At 47.4% G+C, this 15,478-nt stretch overlaps 27 non-coding genes and 1 pseudogene across 27 annotated transcripts; all 28 read right to left on the bottom strand.

Moving 5' to 3' along the window:
* Positions 1 to 409: 409 nt before the first annotated feature.
* On the bottom strand, positions 410 to 528 carry LOC115538752 (5S ribosomal RNA). The gene has a single exon (XR_003975519.1). It is a non-coding gene; the product is annotated as a 5S ribosomal RNA (ribosomal RNA).
* A 421-nt stretch (positions 529 to 949) lies between these two features.
* On the bottom strand, positions 950 to 1,068 carry LOC115538734 (5S ribosomal RNA). The gene has a single exon (XR_003975501.1). It is a non-coding gene; the product is annotated as a 5S ribosomal RNA (ribosomal RNA).
* Positions 1,069 to 1,491: 423 nt separating this feature from the next.
* LOC115538708 (5S ribosomal RNA) lies at positions 1,492 to 1,610 on the bottom strand. Its single transcript, XR_003975478.1, has one exon. It is a non-coding gene; the product is annotated as a 5S ribosomal RNA (ribosomal RNA).
* A 422-nt stretch (positions 1,611 to 2,032) lies between these two features.
* Positions 2,033 to 2,151, bottom strand: LOC115538733 (5S ribosomal RNA). The gene has a single exon (XR_003975500.1). It is a non-coding gene; the product is annotated as a 5S ribosomal RNA (ribosomal RNA).
* A 422-nt stretch (positions 2,152 to 2,573) lies between these two features.
* Positions 2,574 to 2,692, bottom strand: LOC115538719 (5S ribosomal RNA). The gene has a single exon (XR_003975486.1). It is a non-coding gene; the product is annotated as a 5S ribosomal RNA (ribosomal RNA).
* A 422-nt stretch (positions 2,693 to 3,114) lies between these two features.
* Positions 3,115 to 3,233, bottom strand: LOC115538741 (5S ribosomal RNA). The gene has a single exon (XR_003975507.1). It is a non-coding gene; the product is annotated as a 5S ribosomal RNA (ribosomal RNA).
* Positions 3,234 to 3,654: 421 nt separating this feature from the next.
* Positions 3,655 to 3,773, bottom strand: LOC115538732 (5S ribosomal RNA). Its single transcript, XR_003975499.1, has one exon. It is a non-coding gene; the product is annotated as a 5S ribosomal RNA (ribosomal RNA).
* A 422-nt stretch (positions 3,774 to 4,195) lies between these two features.
* Positions 4,196 to 4,314, bottom strand: LOC115538718 (5S ribosomal RNA). Its single transcript, XR_003975485.1, has one exon. It is a non-coding gene; the product is annotated as a 5S ribosomal RNA (ribosomal RNA).
* A 421-nt stretch (positions 4,315 to 4,735) lies between these two features.
* LOC115538731 (5S ribosomal RNA) lies at positions 4,736 to 4,854 on the bottom strand. The gene has a single exon (XR_003975498.1). It is a non-coding gene; the product is annotated as a 5S ribosomal RNA (ribosomal RNA).
* Positions 4,855 to 5,275: 421 nt separating this feature from the next.
* Positions 5,276 to 5,395, bottom strand: LOC115538704 (5S ribosomal RNA). Its single transcript, XR_003975474.1, has one exon. It is a non-coding gene; the product is annotated as a 5S ribosomal RNA (ribosomal RNA).
* Positions 5,396 to 5,816: 421 nt separating this feature from the next.
* LOC115538717 (5S ribosomal RNA) lies at positions 5,817 to 5,935 on the bottom strand. Its single transcript, XR_003975484.1, has one exon. It is a non-coding gene; the product is annotated as a 5S ribosomal RNA (ribosomal RNA).
* Positions 5,936 to 6,357: 422 nt separating this feature from the next.
* LOC115538751 (5S ribosomal RNA) lies at positions 6,358 to 6,476 on the bottom strand. Its single transcript, XR_003975518.1, has one exon. It is a non-coding gene; the product is annotated as a 5S ribosomal RNA (ribosomal RNA).
* A 421-nt stretch (positions 6,477 to 6,897) lies between these two features.
* LOC115538730 (5S ribosomal RNA) lies at positions 6,898 to 7,016 on the bottom strand. The gene has a single exon (XR_003975497.1). It is a non-coding gene; the product is annotated as a 5S ribosomal RNA (ribosomal RNA).
* Positions 7,017 to 7,437: 421 nt separating this feature from the next.
* LOC115538750 (5S ribosomal RNA) lies at positions 7,438 to 7,556 on the bottom strand. Its single transcript, XR_003975517.1, has one exon. It is a non-coding gene; the product is annotated as a 5S ribosomal RNA (ribosomal RNA).
* A 421-nt stretch (positions 7,557 to 7,977) lies between these two features.
* On the bottom strand, positions 7,978 to 8,096 carry LOC115538758 (5S ribosomal RNA). Its single transcript, XR_003975525.1, has one exon. It is a non-coding gene; the product is annotated as a 5S ribosomal RNA (ribosomal RNA).
* Positions 8,097 to 8,517: 421 nt separating this feature from the next.
* On the bottom strand, positions 8,518 to 8,636 carry LOC115538716 (5S ribosomal RNA). The gene has a single exon (XR_003975483.1). It is a non-coding gene; the product is annotated as a 5S ribosomal RNA (ribosomal RNA).
* A 421-nt stretch (positions 8,637 to 9,057) lies between these two features.
* Positions 9,058 to 9,176, bottom strand: LOC115538715 (5S ribosomal RNA). The gene has a single exon (XR_003975482.1). It is a non-coding gene; the product is annotated as a 5S ribosomal RNA (ribosomal RNA).
* A 421-nt stretch (positions 9,177 to 9,597) lies between these two features.
* Positions 9,598 to 9,716, bottom strand: LOC115538757 (5S ribosomal RNA). Its single transcript, XR_003975524.1, has one exon. It is a non-coding gene; the product is annotated as a 5S ribosomal RNA (ribosomal RNA).
* A 411-nt stretch (positions 9,717 to 10,127) lies between these two features.
* On the bottom strand, positions 10,128 to 10,246 carry LOC115538756 (5S ribosomal RNA). Its single transcript, XR_003975523.1, has one exon. It is a non-coding gene; the product is annotated as a 5S ribosomal RNA (ribosomal RNA).
* A 421-nt stretch (positions 10,247 to 10,667) lies between these two features.
* LOC115538738 (5S ribosomal RNA) lies at positions 10,668 to 10,786 on the bottom strand. The gene has a single exon (XR_003975504.1). It is a non-coding gene; the product is annotated as a 5S ribosomal RNA (ribosomal RNA).
* A 421-nt stretch (positions 10,787 to 11,207) lies between these two features.
* LOC115538760 (5S ribosomal RNA) lies at positions 11,208 to 11,326 on the bottom strand. The gene has a single exon (XR_003975527.1). It is a non-coding gene; the product is annotated as a 5S ribosomal RNA (ribosomal RNA).
* A 421-nt stretch (positions 11,327 to 11,747) lies between these two features.
* On the bottom strand, positions 11,748 to 11,866 carry LOC115538729 (5S ribosomal RNA). The gene has a single exon (XR_003975496.1). It is a non-coding gene; the product is annotated as a 5S ribosomal RNA (ribosomal RNA).
* Positions 11,867 to 12,287: 421 nt separating this feature from the next.
* LOC115538749 (5S ribosomal RNA) lies at positions 12,288 to 12,406 on the bottom strand. Its single transcript, XR_003975516.1, has one exon. It is a non-coding gene; the product is annotated as a 5S ribosomal RNA (ribosomal RNA).
* A 421-nt stretch (positions 12,407 to 12,827) lies between these two features.
* On the bottom strand, positions 12,828 to 12,946 carry LOC115538743 (5S ribosomal RNA). The gene has a single exon (XR_003975510.1). It is a non-coding gene; the product is annotated as a 5S ribosomal RNA (ribosomal RNA).
* Positions 12,947 to 13,367: 421 nt separating this feature from the next.
* LOC115538714 (5S ribosomal RNA) lies at positions 13,368 to 13,486 on the bottom strand. Its single transcript, XR_003975481.1, has one exon. It is a non-coding gene; the product is annotated as a 5S ribosomal RNA (ribosomal RNA).
* A 421-nt stretch (positions 13,487 to 13,907) lies between these two features.
* Positions 13,908 to 14,026, bottom strand: LOC115538709 (uncharacterized; annotated as a pseudogene).
* Positions 14,027 to 14,446: 420 nt separating this feature from the next.
* Positions 14,447 to 14,565, bottom strand: LOC115538721 (5S ribosomal RNA). Its single transcript, XR_003975488.1, has one exon. It is a non-coding gene; the product is annotated as a 5S ribosomal RNA (ribosomal RNA).
* Positions 14,566 to 14,983: 418 nt separating this feature from the next.
* LOC115538747 (5S ribosomal RNA) lies at positions 14,984 to 15,102 on the bottom strand. Its single transcript, XR_003975514.1, has one exon. It is a non-coding gene; the product is annotated as a 5S ribosomal RNA (ribosomal RNA).
* Positions 15,103 to 15,478: the final 376 nt, after the last annotated feature.

Genomic DNA, 15,478 nt, shown 5'->3' with positions numbered 1-15,478 from the left:
GACCATATTAGCTTTTATACAGGGGGAGGACGTAAGGAGTGAGAGCGCTGCCGTGGCCAGAGACGGGACTTGTACAGAAACAATGATTAGATCCATAATGAATGAATGAATACGTTATTCCAGACTCAGAGCAACATATTTGAACGCAATGCATTACACTGCTTGGGCGTCATCGTTTGCGTGATCTTTTGAAGAAACGTAGCGTTGCAAAACCTGGGATGGACTAAGGTGGACCGCCGTCATTGCAGCTCTCTACTACGTCACTACACTGTCCACATGTTTCACAAATAGAGTTTGAGGAGACGTCGTCAGAGTCTGTATGTTGCTTAAATTCTCCAAAACAGTGGGCGCTAAAGATCAGCGCACGGTAGGCCATTGCATCCAATGAGCTCGAGTTGAAATAGTATAATGCTTACAGCACCTGGTATTCCCAGGCGGTCACCCATCCAAGTACTAACCAGCCCCGACCCTGCTTAGCTTCCGAGATCAGACGAGATCGGGCGTGCCTAAGGTGGTATGGCCGTAAGCATTTATAGACTTGACCATATTAGCTTTTATACAGGAGGAGGACGTAAGGAGTGAGAGCGCTGCCGTGGCCAGAGACGGGACTTGTACAGAAACAATGATTAGATCCATAATGAATAAATGAATACGTTATTCCAGACTCAGAGTTACATATTTGAACGCAATGCATTACACTGCTTGGGCGTCATCGTTTGCGTGATCTTTTGAAGAAACGTAGCGTTGCAGAACCTGGGATGGACTAAGGTGGACCGCCGTCATTGCAGCTCGCTGCTACGTCACTACACTGTCCACATGTTTCACAAATAGAGTTTGAGGAGACGTCGTCAGAGTCTGTATGTTGCTTAAATTCTCCAAAACAGTGGGCGCTAAAGATCAGCGAACGGTAGGCCATTGCATCCAATGAGCTCGAGTTGAAAAAGTATAATGCTTACAGCACCTGGTATTCCCAGGCGGTCACCCATCCAAGTACTAACCAGGCCCGACCCTGCTTAGCTTCCGAGATCAGACGAGATCGGGCGTGCCTATGGTGGTATGGCCGTAAGCATTTATAGACTTGACCATATTAGCTTTTATACAGGGGGAGGACGTAAGGAGTGAGAGCGCTGCCGTGGCCAGAGACGGGACTTGTACAGAAACAATGATTAGATCCATAATGAATGAATGAATACGTTATTCCAGACTCAGAGCTAACATATTTGAACGCAATGCATTACACTGCTTGGGCGTCATCGTTTGCGTGATCTTTTGAAGAAACGTAGCGTTGCAAAACCTGGGATGGACTAAGGTGGACCGCCGTCATTGCAGCTCTCTAGCTACGTCACTACACTGTCCACATGTTTCACAAATAGAGTTTGAGGAGACGTCGTCAGAGTCTGTATGTTGCTTAAATTCTCCAAAACAGTGGGCGCTAAAGATCAGCGCACGGTAGGCCATTGCATCCAATGAGCTCGAGTTGAAATAGTATAATGCTTACAGCACCTGGTATTCCCAGGCGGTCACCCATCCAAGTACTAACAGGCCCCGACCCTGCTTAGCTTCCGAGATCAGACGAGATCGGGCGTGCCTAAGGTGGTATGGCCGTAAGCATTTATAGACTTGACCATATTAGCTTTTATACAGGGAGGAGGACGTAAGGAGTGAGAGCGCTGCCGTGGCCAGAGACGGGACTTGTACAGAAACAATGATTAGATCCATAATGAATGAATGAATACGTTATTCCAGACTCAGAGTTACATATTTGAACGCAATGCATTACACTGCTTGGGCGTCATCGTTTGCGTGATCTTTTGAAGAAACGTAGCGTTGCAGAACCTGGGATGGACTAAGGTGGACCGCCGTCATTGCAGCTCTCTGCTACGTCACTACACTGTCCACATGTTTCACAAATAGAGTTTGAGGAGACGTCGTCAGAGTCTGTATGTTGCTTAAATTCTCCAAAACAGTGGGCGCTAAAGATCAGCGCACGGTAGGCCATTGCATCCAATGAGCTCGAGTTGAAAAAGTATAATGCTTACAGCACCTGGTATTCCCAGGCGGTCACCCATCCAAGTACTAACCAGGCCCGACCCTGCTTAGCTTCCGAGATCAGACGAGATCGGGCGTGCCTATGGTGGTATGGCCGTAAGCATTTATAGACTTAGACCATATAAGCTTTTATACAGGGGGAGGACGTAAGGAGTGAGAGCGCTGCCGTGGCCAGAGACGGGACTTGTACAGAAACAATGATTAGATCCATAATGAATGAATGAATACGTTATTCCAGACTCAGAGTTACATATTTGAACGCAATGCATTACACTGCTTGGGCGTCATCGTTTGCGTGATCTTTTGAAGAAACGTAGCGTTGCAGAACCTGGGATGGACTAAGGTGGACCGCCGTCATTGCAGCTCTCTGCTACGTCACTACACTGTCCACATGTTTCACAAATAGAGTTTGAGGAGACGTCGTCAGAGTCTGTATGTTGCTTAAATTCTCCAAAACAGTGGGCGCTAAAGATCAGCGCACGGTAGGCCATTGCATCCAATGAGCTCGAGTTGAAAAAGTATAATGCTTACAGCACCTGGTATTCCCAGGCGGTCACCCATCCAAGTACTAACCAGGCCCGACCCTGCTTAGCTTCCGAGATCAGACGAGATCGGGCGTGCCTAAGGTGGTATGGCCGTAAGCAATTATAGACTTGACCATATCAGCTTTTATACAGGGGGAGGACGTAAGGAGTGAGAGCGCTGCCGTGGCCAGAGACGGGACTTGTACAGAAACAATGATTAGATCCATAATGAATGAATGAATACGTTATTCCAGACTCAGAGCAACATATTTGAACGCAATGCATTACACTGCTTGGGCGTCATCGTTTGCGCCGATCTTTTGAAGAAACGTAGCGTTGCAAAACCTGGGATGGACTAAGGTGGACCGCCGTCATTGCAGCTCTCTACTACGTCACTACACTGTCCACATGTTTCACAAATAGAGTTTGAGGAGACGTCGTCAGAGTCTGTATGTTGCTTAAATTCTCCAAAACAGTGGGCGCTAATGATCAGCGCACGGTAGGCCATTGCATCCAATGAGCTCGAGTTGAAATAGTATAATGCTTACAGCACCTGGTATTCCCAGGCGGTCACCCATCCAAGTACTAACCAGGCCCGACCCTGCTTAGCTTCCGAGATCAGACGAGATCGGGCTTGCCTAAGGTGGTATGGCCGTAAGCAATTTATAGACTTGACCATATTAGCTTTTATACAGGGGAGGACGTAAGGAGTGAGAGCGCTGCCGTGGCCAGAGACGGGACTTGTACAGAAACAATGATTAGATCCATAATGAATGAATGAATACGTTATTCCAGACTCAGAGTTACATATTTGAACGCAATGCATTACACTGCTTTGGCGTCATCGTTTGCGTGATCTTTAGAAGAAACGTAGCGTTGCAAAACCTGGGATGGACTAAGGTGGACCGCCGTCATTGCAGCTCTCTGCTACATCACTACACTGTCCACATGTTTCACAAATAGAGTTTGAGGAGACGTCGTCAGAGTCTGTATGTTGCTTAAATTCTCCAAAACAGTGGGCGCTAAAGATCAGCGCACGGTAGGCCATTGCATCCAATGAGCTCGAGTTGAAATAGTATAATGCTTACAGCACCTGGTATTCCCAGGCGGTCACCCATCCAAGTACTAACCAGGCCCGACCCTGCTTAACTTCCGAGATCAGACGAGATCGGGCGTGCCTAAGGTGGTATGGCCGTAAGCATTTATTAGACTTGACCATATTAGCTTTTATACAGGGGAGGACGTAAGGAGTGAGAGCGCTGCCGTGGCCAGAGACGGGACTTGTACAGAAACAATGATTAGATCCATAATGAATGAATGAATACGTTATTCCAGACTCAGAGTTACATATTTGAACGCAATGCATTACACTGCTTGGGCGTCATCGTTTGCGTGATCTTTTGAAGAAACGGAGCGTTGCAAAACCTGGGATGGACTAAGGTGGACCGCCGTCATTGCAGCTCTCTGCTACGTCACTACACTGTCCACATGTTTCACAAATAGAGTTTGAGGAGACGGTCGTCAGAGTCTATATGTTGCTTAAATTCTCCAAAACAGTGGGCGCTAAAGATCAGCGCACGGTAGGCCATTGCATCCAATGAGCTCGAATTGAAAAAGTATAATGCTTACAGCACCTGGTATTCCCAGGCGGTCACCCATCCAAGTACTAACCAGGCCCGACCCTGCTTAGCTTCCGAGATCAGACGAGATCGGGCGTGCCTAAGGTGGTATGGCCGTAAGCAATTATAGACTTGACCATATTAGCTTTTATACAGGGGGAGGACGTAAGGAGTGAGAGCGCTGCCGTGGCCAGAGACGGGACTTGTACAGAAACAATGATTAGATCCATAATGAATGAATGAATACGTTATTCCAGACTCAGAGTTACATATTTGAACGCAATGCATTACACTGCTTTGGCGTCATCGTTTGCGTGATCTTTAGAAGAAACGTAGCGTTGCAAAACCTGGGATGGACTAAGGTGGACCGCCGTCATTGCAGCTCTCTGCTACGTCACTACACTGTCCACATGTTTCACAAATAGAGCTTGAGGAGACGTCGTCAGAGTCTGTATGTTGCTTAAATTCTCCAAAACAGTGGGCGCTAAAGATCAGCGCACGGTAGGCCATTGCATCCAATGAGCTCGAGTTGAAAAAGTATAATGCTTACAGCACCTGGTATTCCCAGGCGGTCACCCATCCAAGTACTAACCAGGCCCGACCCTGCTTAGCTTCCGAGATCAGACGAGATCGGGCGTGCCTATGGTGGTATGGCCGTAAGCATTTATAGACTTGACCATATAAGCTTTTATACAGGGGGAGGACGTAAGGAGTGAGAGCGCTGCCGTGGCCAGAGACGGGACTTGTACAGAAACAATGATTAGATCCATAATGAATGAATGAATACGTTATTCCAGACTCAGAGCTACATATTTGAACGCAATGCATTACACTGCTTGGGCGTCATCGTTTGCGTGATCTTTTGAAGAAACGTAGCGTTGCAGAACCTGGGATGGACTAAGGTGGACCGCCGTCATTGCAGCTCTCTGCTACGTCACTACACTGTCCACATGTTTCACAAATAGAGTTTGAGGAGACGTCGTCAGAGTCTGTATGTTGCTTAAATTCTCCAAAACAGTGGGCGCTAAAGATCAGCGCACGGTAGGCCATTGCATCCAATGAGCTCGAGTTGAAAAAGTATAATGCTTACAGCACCTGGTATTCCCAGGCGGTCACCCATCCAAGTACTAACCAGGCCCGACCCTGCTTAGCTTACGAGATCAGACGAGATCGGGCGTGCCTAATGGTGGTATGGCCGTAAGCAATTATAGACTTGACCATATTAGCTTTTATACAGGGGGAGGACGTAAGGAGTGAGAGCGCTGCCGTGGCCAGAGACGGGACTTGTACAGAAACAATGATTAGATCCATAATGAATGAATGAATACGTTATTCCAGACTCAGAGCAACATATTTGAACGCAATGCATTACACTGCTTGGGCGTCATCGTTTGCGTGATCTTTTGAAGAAACGTAGCGTTGCAAAACCTGGGATGGACTAAGGTGGACCGCCGTCATTGCAGCTCTCTACTACGTCACTACACTGTCCACATGTTTCACAAATAGAGTTTGAGGAGACGTCGTCAGAGTCTGTATGTTGCTTAAATTCTCCAAAACAGTGGGCGCTAATGATCAGCGCACGGTAGGCCATTGCATCCAATGAGCTCGAGTTGAAATAGTATAATGCTTACAGCACCTGGTATTCCCAGGCGGTCACCCATCCAAGTACTAACCAGGCCCGACCCTGCTTAGCTTCCGAGATCAGACGAGATCGGGCGTGCCTAAGGTGGTATGGCCGTAAGCAATTATAGACTTGACCATATTAGCTTTTATACAGGGGGAGGACGTAAGGAGTGAGAGCGCTGCCGTGGCCAGAGACGGGACTTGTACAGAAACAATGATTAGATCCATAATGAATGAATGAATACGTTATTCCAGACTCAGAGTTACATATTTGAACGCAATGCATTACACTGCTTGGGCGTCATCGTTTGCGTGATCTTTAGAAGAAACGTAGCGTTGCAAAACCTGGGATGGACTAAGGTGGACCGCCGTCATTGCAGCTCTCTGCTACAGTCACTACACTGTCCACATGTTTCACAAATAGAGTTTGAGGAGACGTCGTCAGAGTCTGTATGTTGCTTAAATTCTCCAAAACAGTGGGCGCTAAAGATCAGCGCACGGTAGGCCATTGCATCCAATGAGCTCGAGTTGAAATAGTATAATGCTTACAGCACCTGGTATTCCCAGGCGGTCACCCATCCAAGTACTAACCAGCCCCGACCCTGCTTAGCTTCCGAGATCAGACGAGATCGGGCGTGCCTAAGGTGGTATGGCCGTAAGCATTTATAGACTTGACCATATTAGCTTTTATACAGGAGGAGGACGTAAGGAGTGAGAGCGCTGCCGTGGCCAGAGACGGGACTTGTACAGAAACAATGATTAGATCCATAATGAATAAATGAATACGTTATTCCAGACTCAGAGTTACATATTTGAACGCAATGCATTACACTGCTTGGGCGTCATCGTTTGCGTGATCTTTTGAAGAAACGTAGCGTTGCAGAACCTGGGATGGACTAAGGTGGACCGCCGTCATTGCAGCTCGCTGCTACGTCACTACACTGTCCACATGTTTCACAAATAGAGTTTGAGGAGACGTCGTCAGAGTCTGTATGTTGCTTAAATTCTCCAAAACAGTGGGCGCTAAAGATCAGCGAACGGTAGGCCATTGCATCCAATGAGCTCGAGTTGAAAAAGTATAATGCTTACAGCACCTGGTATTCCCAGGCGGTCACCCATCCAAGTACTAACCAGGCCCGACCCTGCTTAGCTTCCGAGATCAGACGAGATCGGGCGTGCCTATGGTGGTATGGCCGTAAGCATTTATAGACTTGACCATATTAGCTTTTATACAGGGGGAGGACGTAAGGAGTGAGAGCGCTGCCGTGGCCAGAGACGGGACTTGTACAGAAACAATGATTACATCCATAATGAATGAATGAATACGTTATTCCAGACTCAGAGCAACATATTTGAATGCAATGCATTACACTGCTTGGGCGTCATCGTTTGCGTGATCTTTTGAAGAAACGTAGCGTTGCAAAACCTGGGATGGACTAAGGTGGACCGCCGTCATTGCAGCTCTCTACTACGTCACTACACTGTCCACATGTTTCACAAATAGAGTTTGAGGAGACGTCGTCAGAGTCTGTATGTTGCTTAAATTCTCTAAAACAGTGGGCGCTAAAGATCAGCGCACGGTAGGCCATTGCATCCAATGAGCTCGAGTTGAAATAGTATAATGCTTACAGCACCTGGTATTCCCAGGCGGTCACCCATCCAAGTACTAACCAGCCCCGACCCTGCTTAGCTTCCGAGATCAGACGAGATCGGGCGTGCCTAAGGTGGTATGGCCGTAAGCATTTATAGACTTGACCATATTAGCTTTTATACAGGAGGAGGACGTAAGGAGTGAGAGCGCTGCCGTGGCCAGAGACGGGACTTGTACAGAAACAATGATTAGATCCATAATGAATAAATGAATACGTTATTCCAGACTCAGAGTTACATATTTGAACGCAATGCATTACACTGCTTGGGCGTCATCGTTTGCGTGATCTTTTGAAGAAACGTAGCGTTGCAGAACCTGGGATGGACTAAGGTGGACCGCCGTCATTGCAGCTCTCTGCTACGTCACTACACTGTCCACATGTTTCACAAATAGAGTTTGAGGAGACGTCGTCAGAGTCTGTATGTTGCTTAAATTCTCCAAAACAGTGGGCGCTAAAGATCAGCGCACGGTAGGCCATTGCATCCAATGAGCTCGAGTTGAAAAAGTATATTGCTTACAGCACCTGGTATTCCCAGGCGGTCACCCATCCAAGTACTAACCAGGCCCAACCCTGCTTAGCTTCCAAGATCAGACGAGATCGTGCGTGCCTATGGTGGTATGGCCGTAAGCATTTATAGACTAGACCATATAAGCTTTTATACAGGGGGAGGACGTAAGGAGTGAGAGCGCTGCCGTGGCCAGAGACGGGACTTGTACAGAAACAATCATTAGATCCATAATGAATGAATGAATACGTTATTCCAGACTCAGAGTTACATATTTGAACGCAATGCATTACACTGCTTGGGCGTCATCGTTTGCGTGATCTTTTGAAGAAACGTAGCGTTGCAGAACCTGGGATGGACTAAGGTGGACCGCCGTCATTGCAGCTCTCTGCTACGTCACTACACTGTCCACATGTTTCACAAATAGAGTTTGAGGAGACGTCGTCAGAGTCTGTATGTTGCTTAAATTCTCCAAAACAGTGGGCGCTAAAGATCAGCGCACGGTAGGCCATTGCATCCAATGAGCTCGAGTTGAAAAAGTATAATGCTTACAGCACCTGGTATTCCCAGGCGGTCACCCATCCAAGTACTAACCAGGCCCGACCCTGCTTAGCTTCCGAGATCAGACGAGATCGGGCGTGCCTAAGGTGGTATGGCCGTAAGCAATTATAGACTTGACCATATCAGCTTTTATACAGGGGGAGGACGTAAGGAGTGAGAGCGCTGCCGTGGCCAGAGACGGGACTTGTACAGAAACAATGATTAGATCCATAATGAATGAATGAATACGTTATTCCAGACTCAGAGCAACATATTTGAACGCAATGCATTACACTGCTTGGGCGTCATCGTTTGCTCGATCTTTTGAAGAAACGTAGCGTTGCAAAACCTGGGATGGACTAAGGTGGACCGCCGTCATTGCAGCTCTCTGCTACGTCACTACACTGTCCACATGTTTCACAAATAGAGTTTGAGGAGACGTCGTCAGAGTCTATATGTTGCTTAAATTCTCCAAAACAGTGGGCGCTAAAGATCAGCGCACGGTAGGCCATTGCATCCAATGAGCTCGAATTGAAAAAGTATAATGCTTACAGCACCTGGTATTCCCAGGCGGTCACCCATCCAAGTACTAACCAGGCCCGACCCTGCTTAGCTTCCGAGATCAGACGAGATCGGGCGTGCCTAAGGTGGTATGGCCGTAAGCAATTATCGACTTGACCATATTAGCTTTTATACAGGGGGAGGACGTAAGGAGTGAGAGCGCTGCCGTGGCCAGAGACGGGACTTGTACAGAAACAATGATTAGATCCATAATGAATGAATGAATACGTTATTCCAGACTCAGAGTTACATATTTGAACGCAATGCATTACACTGCTTTGGCGTCATCGTTTGCGTGATCTTTAGAAGAAACGTAGCGTTGCAAAACCTGGGATGGACTAAGGTGGACCGCCGTCATTGCAGCTCTCTGCTACGTCACTACACTGTCCACATGTTTCACAAATAGAGCTTGAGGAGACGTCGTCAGAGTCTGTATGTTGCTTAAATTCTCCAAAACAGTGGGCGCTAAAGATCAGCGCACGGTAGGCCATTGCATCCAATGAGCTCGAGTTGAAAAAGTACAATGCTTACAGCACCTGGTATTCCCAGGCGGTCACCAATCCAAGTACTAACCAGGCCCGACCCTGCTTAGCTTCCGAGATCAGACGAGATCGGGCGTGCCTATGGTGGTATGGCCGTAAGCATTTATAGACTTGACCATATAAGCTTTTATACAGGGGGAGGACGTAAGGAGTGAGAGCGCTGCCGTGGCCGGATACGGGACTTGTACAGAAACAATGATTAGATCCATAATGAATGATTGAATACGTTATTCCAGACTCAGAGTTACATATTTGAACGCAATGCATTACACTGCTTGGGCGTCATCGTTTGCGTGATCTTTTGAAGAAACGTAGCGTTGCAGAACCTGGGATGGACTAAGGTGGACCGCCGTCATTGCAGCTCTCTGCTACGTCACTACACTGTCCACATGTTTCACAAATAGAGTTTGAGGAGACGTCGTCAGAGTCTGTATGTTGCTTAAATTCTCCAAAACAGTGGGCGCTAAAGATCAGCGCATTGCATCCAATGAGCTCGAGTTGAAAAAGTATAATGCTTACAGCACCTAGTATTCCCAGGCGGTCACCCATCCAAGTACTAACCAGGCCCGACCCTGCTTAGCTTCCGAGATCAGACGAAATCGGGCGTGCCTATGGTGGTATGGCCGTAAGCATTTATAGACTTGACCATGTAAGCTTTTATACAGGGGGAGGACGTAAGGAGTGAGAGCGCTGCCGTGGCCAGAGACGGGACTTGTACAGAAACAATGATTAGATCCATAATGAATGAATGAATACGTTATTCCAGACTCAGAGCAACATATTTGAACGCAATGCATTACACTGCTTGGGCGTCATCGTTTGCGTGATCTTTTGAAGAAACGTAGCGTTGCAAAACCTGGGATGGACTAAGGTGGACCGCCGTCATTGCAGCTCTCTACTACGTCACTACACTGTCCACATGTTTCACAAATAGAGTTTGAGGAGACGTCGTCAGAGTCTGTATGTTGCTTAAATTCTCCAAAACAGTGGGCGCTAAAGATCAGCGCACGGTAGGCCATTGCATCCAATGAGCTCGAGTTGAAATAGTATAATGCTTACAGCACCTGGTATTCCCAGGCGGTCACCCATGCAAGTACTAACCAGGCCCGACCCTGCTTAGCTTCCGAGATCAGACGAGATCGGGCGTGCCTAAGGTGGTATGGCCGTAAGCAATTATAGACTTGACCATATTAGCTTTTATACAGGGGGAGGACGTAAGGAGTGAGAGCGCTGCCGTGGCCAGAGACGGGACTTGTACAGAAACAATGATTAGATCCATAATGAATGAATGAATACGTTATTCCAGACTCAGAGCAACATATTTGAACGCAATGCATTACACTGCTTGGGCGTCATCGTTTGCGTGATCTTTTGAAGAAACGTAGCGTTGCAAAACCTGGGATGGACTAGGGTGGACCGCCGTCATTGCAGCTCTCTACTACGTCACTACACTGTCCACATGTTTCACAAATAGAGTTTGAGGAGACGTCGTCAGAGTCTGTATGTTGCTTAAATTCTCCAAAACAGTGGGCGCTAAAGATCAGCGCACGGTAGGCCATTGCATCCAATGAGCTCGAGTTGAAATAGTATAATGCTTACAGCACCTGGTATTCCCAGGCGGTCACCCATCCAAGTACTAACCAGCCCCGACCCTGCTTAGCTTCCGAGATCAGACGAGATCAGGCGTGCCTAAGGTGGTATGGCCGTAAGCATTTATAGACTTGACCATATTAGCTTTTATACAGGAGGAGGACGTAAGGAGTGAGAGCGCTGCCGTGGCCAGAGACGGGACTTGTACAGAAACAATGATTGGATCCATAATGAATAAATGAATACGTTATTCCAGACTCAGAGTTACATATTTGAACGCAATGCATTACACTGCTTGGGCGTCATCGTTTGCGTGATCTTTTGAAGAAACGTAGCGTTGCAGAACCTGGGATGGACTAAGGTGGACCGCCGTCATTGCAGCTCGCTGCTACGTCACTACACTGTCCACATGTTTCACAAATAGAGTTTGAGGAGACGTCGTCAGAGTCTGTATGTTGCTTAAATTCTCCAAAACAGTGGGCGCTAAAGATCAGCGAACGGTAGGCCATTGCATCCAATGAGCTCGAGTTGAAAAAGTATAATGCTTACAGCACCTGGTATTCCCAGGCGGTCACCCATCCAAGTACTAACCAGGCCCGACCCTGCTTAGCTTCCGAGATCAGACGAGATCGGGCGTGCCTATGGTGGTATGGCCGTAAGCATTTATAGACTTGACCATATTAGCTTTTATACAGGGGGAGGACGTAAGGAGTGAGAGCGCTGCCGTGGCCAGAGACGGGACTTGTACAGAAACAATGATTACATCCATAATGAATGAATGAATACGTTATTCCAGACTCAGAGCAACATATTTGAATGCAATGCATTACACTGCTTGGGCGTCATCGTTTGCGTGATCTTTTGAAGAAACGTAGCGTTGCAAAACCTGGGATGGACTAAGGTGGACCGCCGTCATTGCAGCTCTCTACTACGTCACTACACTGTCCACATGTTTCACAAATAGAGTTTGAGGAGACGTCGTCAGAGTCTGTATGTTGCTTAAATTCTCTAAAACAGTGGGCGCTAAAGATCAGCGCACGGTAGGCCATTGCATCCAATGAGCTCGAGTTGAAATAGTATAATGCTTACAGCACCTGGTATTCCCAGGCGGTCACCCATCCAAGTACTAACCAGCCCCGACCCTGCTTAGCTTCCGAGATCAGACGAGATCGGGCGTGCCTAAGGTGGTATGGCCGTAAGCATTTATAGACTTGACCATATTAGCTTTTATACAGGAGGAGGACGTAAGGAGTGAGAGCGCTGCCGTGGCCAGAGACGGGACTTGTACAGAAACAATGATTAGATCCATAATGAATAAATGAATACGTTATTCCAGACTCAGAGTTACATATTTGAACGCAATGCATTACACTGCTTGGGCGTCATCGTTTGCGTGATCTTTTGAAGAAACGTAGCGTTGCAGAACCTGGGATGGACTAAGGTGGACCGCCGTCATTGCAGCTCTCTGCTACGTCACTACACTGTCCACATGTTTCACAAATAGAGTTTGAGGAGACGTCGTCAGAGTCTGTATGTTGCTTAAATTCTCCAAAACAGTGGGCGCTAAAGATCAGCGCACGGTAGGCCATTGCATCCAATGAGCTCGAGTTGAAAAAGTATATTGCTTACAGCACCTGGTATTCCCAGGCGGTCACCCATCCAAGTACTAACCAGGCCCAACCCTGCTTAGCTTCCAAGATCAGACGAGATCGGGCGTGCCTATGGTGGTATGGCCGTAAGCATTTATAGACTAGACCATATAAGCTTTTATACAGGGGGAGGACGTAAGGAGTGAGAGCGCTGCCGTGGCCAGAGACGGGACTTGTACAGAAACAATCATTAGATCCATAATGAATGAATGAATACGTTATTCCAGACTCAGAGTTACATATTTGAACGCAATGCATTACACTGCTTGGGCGTCATCGTTTGCGTGATCTTTTGAAGAAACGTAGCGTTGCAGAACCTGGGATGGACTAAGGTGGACCGCCGTCATTGCAGCTCTCTGCTACGTCACTACACTGTCCACATGTTTCACAAATAGAGTTTGAGGAGACGTCGTCAGAGTCTGTATGTTGCTTAAATTCTCCAAAACAGTGGGCGCTAAAGATCAGCGCACGGTAGGCCATTGCATCCAATGAGCTCGAGTTGAAAAAGTATAATGCTTACAGCACCTGGTATTCCCAGGCGGTCACCCATCCAAGTACTAACCAGGCCCGACCCTGCTTAGCTTCCGAGATCAGACGAGATCGGGCGTGCCTAAGGTGGTATGGCCGTAAGCAATTATAGACTTGACCATATCAGCTTTTATACAGGGGGAGGACGTAAGGAGTGAGAGCGCTGCCGTGGCCAGAGACGGGACTTGTACAGAAACAATGATTAGATCCATAATGAATGAATGAATACGTTATTCCAGACTCAGAGCAACATATTTGAACGCAATGCATTACACTGCTTGGGCGTCATCGTTTGCTCGATCTTTTGAAGAAACGTAGCGTTGCAAAACCTGGGATGGACTAAGGTGGACCGCCGTCATTGCAGCTCTCTACTACGTCACTACACTGTCCACATGTTTCACAAATAGAGTTTGAGGAGACGTCGTCAGAGTCTGTATGTTGCTTAAATTCTCCAAAACAGTGGGCGCTAATGATCAGCGCACGGTAGGCCATTGCATCCAATGAGCTCGAGTTGAAATAGTATAATGATTACAGCACCTGGTATTCCCAGGCGGTCACCCATCCAAGTACTAACCAGCCCCGACCCTGCTTAGCTTCCGAGATCAGACGAGATCGGGCTTGCCTAAGGTGGTATGGCCGTAAGCAATTTTAGACTTGACCATATTAGCTTTTATACAGGGGAGGACGTAAGGAGTGAGAGCGCTGCCGTGGCCAGAGACGGGACTTGTACAGAAACAATGATTAGATCCATAATGAATGAATGAATACGTTATTCCAGACTCAGAGTTACATATTTGAACGCAATGCATTACACTGCTTTGGCGTCATCGTTTGCGTGATCTTTAGAAGAAACGTAGCGTTGCAAAACCTGGGATGGACTAAGGTGGACCGCCGTCATTGCAGCTCTCTGCTACATCACTACACTGTCCACATGTTTCACAAATAGAGTTTGAGGAGACGTCGTCAGAGTCTGTATGTTGCTTAAATTCTCCAAAACAGTGGGCGCTAAAGATCAGCGCACGGTAGGCCATTGCATCCAATGAGCTCGAGTTGAAATAGTATAATGCTTACAGCACCTGGTATTCCCAGGCGGTCACCCATCCAAGTACTAACCAGGCCCGACCCTGCTTAACTTCCGAGATCAGACGAGATCGGGCGTGCCCAAGGTGGTATGGCCGTAAGCATTTATTGACTTGACCATATTAGCTTTTATACAGGAGGACGTAAGGAGTGAGAGCGCTGCCGTGGCCAGAGACGGGACTTGTACAGAAACAATGATTAGATCCATAATGAATGAATGAATACGTTATTCCAGACTCAGAGTTACATATTTGAACGCAATGCATTACACTGCTTGGGCGTCATCGTTTGCGTGATCTTTTGAAGAAACGGAGCGTTGCAAAACCTGGGATGGACTAAGGTGGACCGCCGTCATTGCAGCTCTCTGCTACGTCACTACACTGTCCACATGTTTCACAAATAGAGTTTGAGGAGAGGTCGTCAGAGTCTATATGTTGCTTAAATTCTCCAAAACAGTGGGCGCTAAAGATCAGCGCACGGTAGGCCATTGCATCCAATGAGCTCGAATTGAAAAAGTATAATGCTTACAGCACCTGGTATTCCCAGGCGGTCACCCATCCAAGTACTAACCAGGCCCGACCCTGCTTAGCTTCCAAGATCAGACGAGATCGGGCGTGCCTAAGGTGGTATGACCGTAAGCAATTATAGACTTGACCATATTAGCTTTTATACAGGGGGAGGACGTAAGGAGTGAGAGCGCTGCCGTGGCCAGAGACGGGACTTGTACAGAAACAATGATTAGATCCATAATGAATGAATGAATACGTTATTCCAGACTCAGAGTTACATATTTGAACGCAATGCATTACACTGCTTTGGCGTCATCGTTTGCGTGATCTTTAGAAGAAACGTAGCGTTGCAAAACCTGGGATGGACTAAGGTGGACCGCCGTCATTGCAGCTCTCTGCTACGTCACTACACTGTCCACATGTTTCACAAATAGAGCTTGAGGAGACGTCGTCAGAGTCTGTATGTTGCTTAAATTCTCCAAAACAGTGGGCGCTAAAGATCAGCGC

This window comes from Gadus morhua, unplaced genomic scaffold (genome assembly GCF_902167405.1).
Source record: "Gadus morhua unplaced genomic scaffold, gadMor3.0, whole genome shotgun sequence".
In the NCBI taxonomy this organism is placed as follows: domain Eukaryota; kingdom Metazoa; phylum Chordata; class Actinopteri; order Gadiformes; family Gadidae; genus Gadus; species Gadus morhua.
This window is presented reverse-complemented; position numbering and strand designations above follow the sequence as displayed.